The sequence below is a fragment of the Notechis scutatus genome, chromosome 3 (genome assembly GCF_049901735.1).
Source record: "Notechis scutatus isolate UNSWTSFEM ecotype Mainland chromosome 3, rNotScu1.2, whole genome shotgun sequence".
Classification (NCBI taxonomy): domain Eukaryota; kingdom Metazoa; phylum Chordata; class Lepidosauria; order Squamata; family Elapidae; genus Notechis; species Notechis scutatus.
The window spans coordinates 122,433,779-122,444,862 of record NC_142011.1 but is presented as its reverse complement, the minus strand read 5'-3'; the positions used below and the strand labels follow the sequence as shown (position 1 = coordinate 122,444,862).

At 38.2% G+C, this 11,084-nt stretch overlaps 1 long non-coding RNA gene across 1 annotated transcript in view; it reads right to left on the bottom strand.

The window, feature by feature from the left end:
* Window positions 1–713: 713 nt before the first annotated feature.
* The window catches only part of LOC148131388 (uncharacterized), a 79,218-nt gene continuing 68,847 nt past the window's right edge, over window positions 714–11,084 (bottom strand). The window contains exons 3-6 of the long non-coding RNA XR_015748769.1: window positions 6,195–6,395; window positions 5,093–5,149; window positions 2,799–2,902; window positions 714–781 (exon numbers count right to left, since the gene is read on the bottom strand). This is a non-coding gene — a long non-coding RNA (uncharacterized LOC148131388). The remainder of the gene's footprint in view (window positions 782–2,798; window positions 2,903–5,092; window positions 5,150–6,194; window positions 6,396–11,084) is intronic.

Below are 11,084 nucleotides of genomic sequence, written 5' to 3'. Positions count from 1 at the left end.
ATGCAGCCTTACTGCACTTCATTACCAATCTGGAGCCAGTCTATTTTGTCATGTTTTGTCCATACTATAGCATCCTGACCTGTATATACTGCATGAAGACAATGAAATTTTCAGGGATTCCGATTTTTCTGAGTACATTCTACAGCTTGATAAAATAAGTTCAGGCCTGGTCCTACCACCAGGGAAAATGACACAGCTGGTTGTCAAACTGGACTCCAGTGTCTTACAAGAAGAGCAATTTGTTAGCTACGTTTTTATTATTAGACTTTTAGTATTAAGATGAAAGAAGCCTTTGGGAGCATTTTCTTATCCGTCTTGGATAATAGGCATTTAATGTCTAAGACATAAGCAGGCATGATGGCTCAGTGGTTAAATGTAATGTTGAACTAGGTTTGAGACCTGAGCACTGCATGATGGTGTGAGCTCTTGTTCCTTGCCCTAGCTCCTGCCCACCTAGCAGTTCAAAAGCATGCAAATATGAGTAGATAAATAGATACCACTTCAGTGGGAAGGTAACAACATTCCATGCCCCTCAGCATATAGTCATGCTGGCCACATGATCATGAAAGAGTCTTCAGACAATGCTGATTCCCTTGGTTAACAGAGATGAGTACAGCCCTTAGAGCTGGACATGACTAGACAGGGGAAATCTTTATCTGTAATGTCTAAGGCACTAAAATATTTTGTATCAACCTTGGCTATATTTGTCTTACTTTTAGGTGGGTGATCAAAGCTGAGGAATGAATGACCGGAATGGAGCTAGATAAAGCTTCCTCATTTCCTAAATTGAGAAAAATATTGCTGTATAATTGGCAGAAAACAACATTGAATAAGGAGACAAAATTTCCAGGTTCAGAAGGTTAACTGGAGAAAAACCTGAGCTAGAAGCAACAGTGGTAGATGAATTTAAGAAGCTGAAAAGGAACATGAGGCAAAGGAGTAAGCCTAACAAAGGATTACTGTTGATAACTGATTACTTACAAATAGAATTTGCTTAATTTCCCCAATAAGTGTATTTTAATATGGCAATATACAACTGAAAATTATAGACTATCAAATACTAATTACCATCTCATCATGTATTACATGTGATCAGCAAGTTGTCTAGGTATTATGGGATATGAAGTACAGTATATCTGGAGTACAGTATGCTGGAAAGAATATAGTTTAATGTTAAACATAGTGAGGTGACAACTTTGAAGCTTCAGATATGAAATACTTTTATATTATGTAATTTACTCAATATCATCAAATGCTACTTATATTTGTACTACTTGTTAAATATGTATTTGTTTTATTTTTTATCCTTTAATCCAATGTTCACACAATTACATACATTAAAACAGCACAATAAGATTTAACAGTGTAAAAATGTTTAGTAACAAACAAAGAATATTGCTAAAACTTAAAATTTTCATAAAGTGTAAACTATAAGAATGTCTGCTTCATGCAAGATTGATGTAAGTGGATTCATGCTGTCTGAAGAAGACTCTGCCTGAAATAAGGGCATTCCAACTAGGAACTTTACTGTTGGTAATTAAGATGAAATATGTGGGAAAAATTATTGATTTCTATCTCCAGCCATGAAAGAGATTACAGGGTTAAACTCAGCACAGTAAATGATGCTTGAAAATAAATTGGGAATTAATAAGATATGATGTAGTCATAATGGCCAGTTTCAATCAGCTAACTAATCACCATTTCTGTAGTATTAATTTCCAAACTGCCTTCAAAGATGGCTACAGGTAAAAGCAGTACAGAAGACAAGATTATGAGATTATGAGCTACGAAACATAGCTACATGTCAGTTTGTGTCAAATACTAAAATCCCATTGTATGAATGAATGAATGAATTAATGCTGGCAAAGATTGAAATGAAATATGTTTGGATGTCAGAGATATCTGATATCTGACTAGTATTTTAAAGCATATTAAAAGAATGACAACTATATTGTTTGGCCCATTTTTGGATAGTCTGCTTGTTTCAATTGTAGTTTCTTTATCAATGTGTTGATAAAGATTAATGTGTTTCCGAGCATTGGACTCCTTTGCAGATGGGTAAGTCATGGTATTTTAGGATAATGTAACATTTCAAAAAATTCTGTGCAGGTTTAAGTAATGGTTATAAAAATAAATTCATGGATATTTTTGCCCCCGAATAGGAAACATTTTGTCAGTTTGACGACATTTGCTATTTCTTAGCTGAAGGAGTCTATTTATTTCCTGTAGGCCTGGATGGTAAAAGGTTTTTCTAGCTGTCCTCAAGGCTCATTTTCTTTAATCCTGGATTAGCCTTGTTGCCCTCTGCTACCTTTTCAAGTACTGTAACGTCTTCCCCACCCCACTTCAATGCAATTGGAGAAAAATAGCCTGTTCCCATTTTGACCAAAGCAATTCATAATCATACTATAACCTTCACGAACATTTCACAGGCTTGTGTAAGCACAATATTTCTCTGTGTTATCTTAGCATGAGTACAAAGTGGTGGACTTTTTTATTGCTCTCTGACATCTTGCCATCATTTCTATCAACTTGTTTTCCATATATATAGCATTGCTGTTTATTAAATTTACTAGAGAGAGAAGGGAAGGGTCAGTTGACAGAAGAGGAGATAGGAGTATCCTCGGTTTTCCTGTAAAACAATGAGACTCAGAAATTCAAATCAATTCTCTAAATCATGGTCTATTACAATTTTCTTTATGGCTTTGTTGTGCTCCCTAAAATCAAAGACACCCTACCCACCCCTTTTCACTGCCCAAGCCGAGTCACTTATTCTCCCACCCACTATGAGCCCTCACCTTTTTACTAGCCTAGATCACACATCATTTGTGGGATGACTTTTGTCCAACAATCATATAAATACACTGTCTCTTACCACCAGACCTTCATATCTTGGAGAAAGCTGTAGGAAAAAGACAAATTTATGTTATGAATACATATTTAAAAATGCACAAAAACTCCAACAAATCAGAAAGCTGCACTACTTACATAATGAGTATGGGGAAGGATTTTCCCATCCACAAATTCTTACTGAGTAACAGTTTTGAAAGCTATTTTGGGACAGGTGTTAATATTGGCGGTAGGGTTGATAAAAGGCAAAGTAAAAATGCTAAAAGTAATTAATGAATAAATAAAACTTTTTCAAAATCAGTCAGTAATAAAAAAAAAACTAGAAAGAAGTTACCATACTTTAACAAGAAGACTTTTTAAACAGATGTTCTGATGCAATTTACATAGCTACCATTGCAAGCATTTGTGCTTATATCGCTGTTTAGAGGAGCAAAACAGTAGTCCAAAATATTCTATTCACTAAATGTTTGGATCAAAAATCTTCCTGTGGGCGCATGTTCTGAGTGCAGGTCTGATCTCTAAAGGATGGAAAAGAAAGAAAAACAGCACCAGACCAGCATGACCTGAGTAAAGGGTCTCACCTGGCTCCCCCCATTGGAATTGCTTACTTTTATTCCAAAACTGTGTCTGACTGTTGCTGTCATATCAGGTCAGATTTAAGAGGTGACATCTTTGAATGGCAATGGATCCAAAGCTACTGCTATCTGTCTCCCAATGGTGTTCTCGTTGCCACTGTAACCGAGTCCATCCATCTGGTTAGAATGCAGTACTGCAGGAGTAACTCACTGCTCACTCCGGGAGTCTGATTCTGAGTGGCTCAAGGTTGACTCAGCCTTCCATCCTTCCGAGGTAGGTAAAAGGAGGACCCAGACTGTTGGGGGCAATAAGCTGACTCTGTAAACTGCTTAGAGAGGACTGTGAAGCACTGTGAAGCGGTATATAAGTCTAAGTGCAATTGCTATCTTTCCCAGCATTAGAGTCTTTGCCTAATGTGTTCAAAGTAGGTTCATCTGAAATGGTCATTTGTGCCTTGTGTGAGAACTTTGGGTTGATATCTTCGATGATCCATAATTTGTTTCCCTGGCTGTCCATGGTATTCTCAGGCATCTTCTCCAACATCAGAGGTCAATAGTATCAATGCTTTTCTTATCCTGCTTTTTAAGAGTCCAACTTTTATTTTCATAGTGTCACAGGGAGTACCATGGCATGCACAATTCTCCTTTGTGATCATGGCATCTGAATATCTTTTCTGAAGCCTTCGTGGCTCTTATACTGTGTACTATACTGTGGCATTGTTTTAAAAAAATTGCTCATTTCATTACTGTTGATCCAGGATTGTAAGAAACGTTAAATGAAAACCCATTGAACACCATAAGGAAGGCTATTGCATCAGAAATCTGTGGATAATAATGGATGTGGATTGAGGAAGATACTGCTACATCCATATCCCCAATGCTTTATCAATATTAACCGTCCAACTTCCTATCATACAAAAAGCAAAGAATGAATAAGCTCCTACCCTAAATATATTAGATATGACTCATGTAATAGGATAGCATGATTTAGTCTCTATGGGATTTTCAGCTAACTAAAATGAAGAGATTGATGCATTAAATATTTTTTCTCACAGCAAGGGGGATGTAGGGGGATGCAACCTGGGGAGAAAATTTAGCTCATAATAGCAAGATAGATGCCAATTGTTGTTTTTTTAAAGCAATCCTTGAAAGGAAATAGTTGTTAATATTTTGTTAAAAGAGTTAAAACTGCTGATGGCTTCCTTTAAGATGGCAAGAGAATCTTTAAATAACACAGGATGAAGAGGGGGAATCCTAGTCTGCAACATTAAATATGGTCCAGTCTCTCCTTTACCCTTTGCAAACTGATTGCAAATTAGAAAGACTTATCTATGTTATTTTTTCACTTGTAACTATGTGATTCAATTTGTGCAGCAGCTCTGTGGTTCTGTGCCTTACATCAAAGGGAATGAATGTAAATGTTCGCTTGTGGGAAAGAAAACATATCAATAGTCAGATTTAAGCCTCCTCATCTCTCTGAACAGTTGAACAGACAAAACATGTTCATTAATTAACAGATCAGAGCTAAAAAATTTGGAAACAGACATGCAGAAAACCTTAAAATATTTGCTGCCATCTAATACTTGTCTGAATGTTTGCAGCCTGAATATGGCAGCCCTAATTTAATAGTATAACTGAATAATTAGAAGCAAATGCACACAACTTACTTTTGATGAATCTTGATGATGTGCTTTCCTTCGAGTAACCTTCCTGTATACTGTTAACTAATATTCAAGGTGGGAATCCAGATGATGAGAGAATGGGTTAGGATGAGATTCACACTACAAATAAAGCAGAGTTCTTGCACTCTTGCCACCAAACCAGCAGCTGGCGATGATGAGATGGTGTTACACATTTTCCAACAGCTGCCAACTAATGTTTGATCAGGGATAAAATATGCCAAGGTGACAAGATCTTGCTGCCCTGCATTTCAGGGACCATTATTAAAAATGCAGCAAGCCTCATTCAAGCCCAGAAGGTCCCATGTTCTTTCAAGATACAAGGGAGAAAGACAAGTTCACAATATGTCAAAACCAATATCCATTTGTGTTTACTATGCAAACCCACTGAGTAACCTTTTGATGTGTGTTTGTACTGGGGGGGGGACCACTGAGACTCTTTAAAGGGCTATTTAGGATATGTATGTAAGGGCAAGGCTGAAAGATTGGCAATGAGTCAGAAGGGTCAGCCCTGGAAGTATGAAAGGAATCTAGAAATGTGTAAACTGGATGAAAGGTTCTACACTCTTTAGGAAATAATGCCAGAAGAAGAAGAAGAAGCAAACTCACTGAATGTGAATGCCAACTACAAAGACTGTGATAACATTACAGGTCTGTGTCTTTCTCCCCCTCCCCCTTTAATAATATATTGATGTGAGCAGCTTGGGCATGCCAAGCAAATTCTCGGCATAAAAAGTCAACTGTCGGAATGAAGCTCATCACTCTGGCAAAGTGCATTCAGGTAGAAGCCCTCTGGGGGCACAATCCCTGGCAGCCATAATATAAGGGAAAGGGATTGCTCCTTCTAATGAGCTCATAAATGTTTATTAAGGGAGGTTTCTGCCAGGTTGGAAGAAAAAGCAGCTGGGTTGCTACTTGGTTGGTAATTGGCTTCAAAGTGATATTGTGATAAGGTTTCCATAGGGTAATTGAACTTATCCTTGCTACTAATCTAACTCAGAAACACTTGGCAAGGAAGATATCACTGAATTCAGAGTGACAATTTGCAAAAATATCAGATAGCCTCAAGAGGGAGATTTTTGTCACTAACCTCTTCCTTGATTTGTATTTCTTCTTTCTTTTAGGTTGTTTTATGGTTCATGGAATGTAGATTATGCAGAACTGCTTGCTGTGTTACTGGTTCGTCCACTGAGGAACTCCATATTTTGATTGTCCAGAAATTTGATGGCAAGTCTTGATTTTTATTTAGTTGCTATCTGGAAAAATAATTCCTTGACGCTTGTATCTCCCACTGAAATAATGAAAGAGGTAGAAGTATCAGAAACCATGGATGCAAGTTGAACTCACAATCTGTGTTCCCTGAGGAAGACTGGGAATTTTGTGCTGATATCTGTTTCTTCCATTTTTCCAAAGTTTTCTTCCTTTATGCAAGAATTGCTTATTTTCTGCCTCATTCTCAGGTGCTTTAAAATTCCTTTAGGAACTGTTTTCATGCTATCTTGACACAAAAGTGTAGTGTGCAGTTGTCTTTTTCTTTTTCATGCTCATCTCTTTATTGCTCTGGAGAACATTCTTTGTGGTAATATGTCAAGATCTGACAAAAATGCATAGGAGGAGTTCCCACACAATGTCTTCCTCTGAGTTTGACTTGAACTACATGAATCCTGGAATGCTACACTCTTCACAGTAAAGGACAGAAAAATCATATATACTATATCCCTTATCCATTTGTAGTTAAGCTTAGTGCAAGAATATTGAACTCTACTTGTTTAAAATAGTTTCTTCTTTGGAAGAATATTTGAAAATCAATTTCCTTTTATCAGTCTGAACAAGAATGTTGGGAAATGTTCAAAATAATCTTTGAATCTTTGACATGCCTGGGGAAAAAATCCTACTTTTAGCAATGATCTGCTTGAGATTATTCAGATGTTTCAGATGATTACAGTAATCTAAGTTTTTGGGATGAAAGAACTTTTCCCAAACATTTGCCCTGTTAGGATGCTGGAAATGTTAACCAGGATCCTTTTAGTGGGATGGGAGCTAGATAGATTGTACATAGAAGAAAAAGTCAGTTTAGAACTACGTTTATGCCTAAAACGAAGAAAAGCTGAGCTCTGAACAAAATAGCTCCACTCAGAATGCTCCTTTTGAATGTTTTAAGCGGATTATACTCTGAAGGAACAAAATTTGAAATGTTTTGAATATTCTGCCATAGAAAACATTTAAAAAAGAAAAAAAAAAGATGGGGAAAAGGAAGCTTCTTGGTCCCTTGTTTTTCATCCAAGAGCCCACTAATTTAAATGGTAAAATATTCCCTATTGAGTTACCTTGCAATTAACCCTAAAAGGAAAATTTGTTCAAGGGAGTGATTTTTTAAAATGAAAAATCTCAGGGTAAACAATTGAGGGAATAATTAAGCACATTTTGCAGCCTTTATCTGTATAAATAGTCAGCCATGGAAGTGAGATCAGCAATGAAGCAATGATAATGAATTCACTTCAGCACAGCCTGTTACTAACTTAGTACCAAAAGCATGCTTCCCTGATGTGAGGATTTTTTTTAAAAATGTAAATATTTGTGCAACATACTTTTTCATTTTGCAATCTTTCATAACGTTTCAGAAAACAATTTTATATTTGGCAGGTTGGGAACTCAGCATCAAATCAACCTTAAATATCTTTTAATGTACAGGTAATTTTTGATTTATGACTACAGTTGAGCCTGGAATTTTGATCATAAGTCATTGCGGTTGTTAAACAAGGTGCCCACATGACTGTCTCACACAATGGCCCTAATCTGAGCTTTCCCTGTTCTAACCATTAAATGATTCCTCAGAATGTGGGTGAACCCCTAGAGAGACTGGTGCTCCTCTGCATGCAGTAACTGTTGTGGACTAGGAGCTGGTTGGGCCCAAATGGGGTGGACCCTCTTCCCACTCCATCATGCTTGCCTTTCCATCATTTTGCTCCATCTAATAGAAAACTGAAACTAACTCAGAAACTGACGAATTCCAGGCCCTGCTTGCTCACTTGGTACAATAAACCTGCCCAATCACTCCAACTGTTTCCATGTTAAATGTTAATACTAAGAGAAGATTGTTTCTTCTTGCTTTGCAGCTTTTAAAGGTTTCCTCAGTATCCTTTCTCAAAAACATGTGAAGAGGAAGCTTAAGTAAAGTGATTCTTTCACTGGAACCTGGGCAGAAACATGCTTTTCCTCCCTAAATTTCTTTCTGTTGACATTTTCTTTTTATGAAGAGCAACCTCAAATGTGTATCAGCTGAGGAAAAAATTAAAACTAAATTCTACCCACTAAGGAGACCAGAGGTGCTATTCAGCCGGTTCGCACCTACTCGGGTGAACCGGTAGCAAGAATTTGGCGTGGGTCGCCGAACCGGTAGCAACATCTAGCTGGCCACGCCCCCAACCCGGTTGCCCAGTTTCCGCTCACTCATTTGCCCACCCACCCAATGCTCACTGCCCCAGTTACAAGGAGGACTGCTCCCCTGCCCTAGCCATGCATTTTCAAGCAGCCACTTGAAAACACATGGCTGTGAGCGGAGCAGTGGTCCGTTAACCTGAAAAACTGTTCCAAGGCTGGATTCTTCATGGACACTAGAAGTATCACTTCCCCTTGTGAGTAAAGTGCCTGGAGTGAGAGGGAAAGAACACTGGGGGAGCAGGGTGGAAATCCAGCCATGGGGAAGTTTGCAGGAGCTTCAAATGCAAGTCCGTTTACCTGCAGAATTTATCTAATGCTGGATTCACTTCCCCTTGTGAGTAAAGTGCCTGGAGTGAGAGGGAATGAAGGCTGACAGGTGTGTGTGTGTGTGTGTGTGTGTGTGTGTGTGTGTGTGAGAGAGAGAGAGAGAGAGAGAGAGAGAGAGAGAGAGAGAGAAGAAAGAAAGAAAGAAAGAAAGAAAGAAAGAAAGAAAGAAAGAAAGAAAGAAAGAAAGAAAGAAAGAAAGAAAGAAAGAAAGAAAGAGGAAGGGAGAGAAAGAAAGAGGAAGAAAGAAAAAGAAAGAAAGAAAAAGAAATAGGGAGAGAGAGAGAGTGGTGTGTGTGAGAGAGAGAAAAAAAAAGAAAGGAAGGGAGAGAAAGACAGAAAGAGACAAAGAAAGAGAAAGAAAGAAAAAGAAATAGGAAGGGAGAGAGAGAGAGAGAGAGAAAACTCTGTGCTATTATTTTTAATTGTTCCATTATTTATCATGTGTTAATATTTTACACTGTCCCTACACCTAGAGTGATTCTACTGCCTTTCTTTTGCCCAGGGCTACCACATATTTTTCAGGGTTTACATGCATTCAATGTCTATAGTCCAGAGCATAAATACATGTGTATTTAACAGAATTGAAAGGAAGTTTGGAGGTCTTCTAGTCCAAGCCCCTGCTCAGGCAGGAAAACTGAGGATGCCAAACTCTGAGTAGAGGTTCTGGGAAAGGTGTCAGAGTAACAGAATAACACTTAGAAGGGACTTTGGGGGGGAACCCTATACCATTTCAGAGAAATGGCTGTCCAGTCTTTTTAAAATTTCCAGTGATTGATCACCCAGAACTTCTGGGGACAAGCAGGTCCACTGGTTAATTGTTCTCACTGTCAGAAAGTTTCTCCTTAGTTTTAGGTTGCTTCTCTCTTTGTTCAGTTTCCATCCATTGCTTCTTGTTTGCCTCCTGGTGCTTTGGAAAATAGATTCCCCCCCTTTCTTTGTGGCAGCCCCTTAAAAGCCTGTTGCCTATATCACACTCTTGAGTAAAGCATGTGAGCCATTTCCTCCTTTCAGTGGTCTATGAAAGTACATCTATAGTATGCAGTCAAAAAAGGTGAACAACATTTTTACAGAACTATAGATAAGTTGAGGCTGGGTGACAAGGAATGGCTGGGAGAGGAGGGGCCAGGTGAGGCACCCCTTGATGTGAGTGACATTGAGTTGGCCACGCCCACCCAGTCACATGACCACCAAGCCATGCCCACCCAGTCACATGACCACCAAGCACGTCCACCTAGTCACATGACTAAGCCACACCTACCCAGTCACATGACCACCAAGCCATGCCCACCAAATAAGCCACGCCCACAGAACCGGTAGTAAAAAAATTTGAATTCCACCACTGAAGGAGACCACAATTCAACCTTGAACTTCAATTCTTCTCTTTTGTTGATTTTGGGTAAGTTTCATACTTTACTCACCCATACAAAGAATCAGCCTGATGTAAAGGCTATTTTGCAGACAGCACTGGGCAATTATGGGGAGAAGACTACAATAAACACTTTCCAAATCAGAGACCTTCAAGATATTTTTAAGCAGAATTGACATTATTTGTGTCTAAAATCATGCAAACTGCGACTGATGGGAGTTGTGGTTTAAAACACCAGATAGAAGAAGGCTAGATTTAAAAATAGCTTATTGCACCATTATCCCTTCTAGTTTCTTCCATATTCCAGTGCATAAGACTGTAGTAATATGAGCAGCATCTGAATGACATGCCATGATAACCTACTTCAGTGATACATGTTAATTTTACTTTGACCAGTTCCCCGTGGCACATCAATTCCCTCCATTAAATTTGAGAACAATATCCTTCCTTCAGCCTTGGTTTAATTAATAGGTTTCCCGGGAACTTGCCCTTTTTGCAATTGGCAGCTGATTTTTTAATTTCTAAGAACCTGAGGTGTGCAGCCACAACCCTGCATTCTAAATCCTCGTCCAGAGATGAACTGCTGTAATTATATGTTAAATATGCTTCAAATCTGTAGGGAGCAGTAACTCAATAAAACCATGAGCAAAATTTAATGGGAAGCTTAATTATAATAATAATATCATAAAATCCTAATGAGAAGAAAAATCAGCTTCGTTTTATTTTAGCTTGGCCACCTAGTATAAAAAAAATGGAAGGGGGTAATACAATAGTAATATTGTCCTGAAATTTGGGATAAATTAGTTTTTTCTCCTCTTGGTAATATCTCTGGATTTCAATTATTTC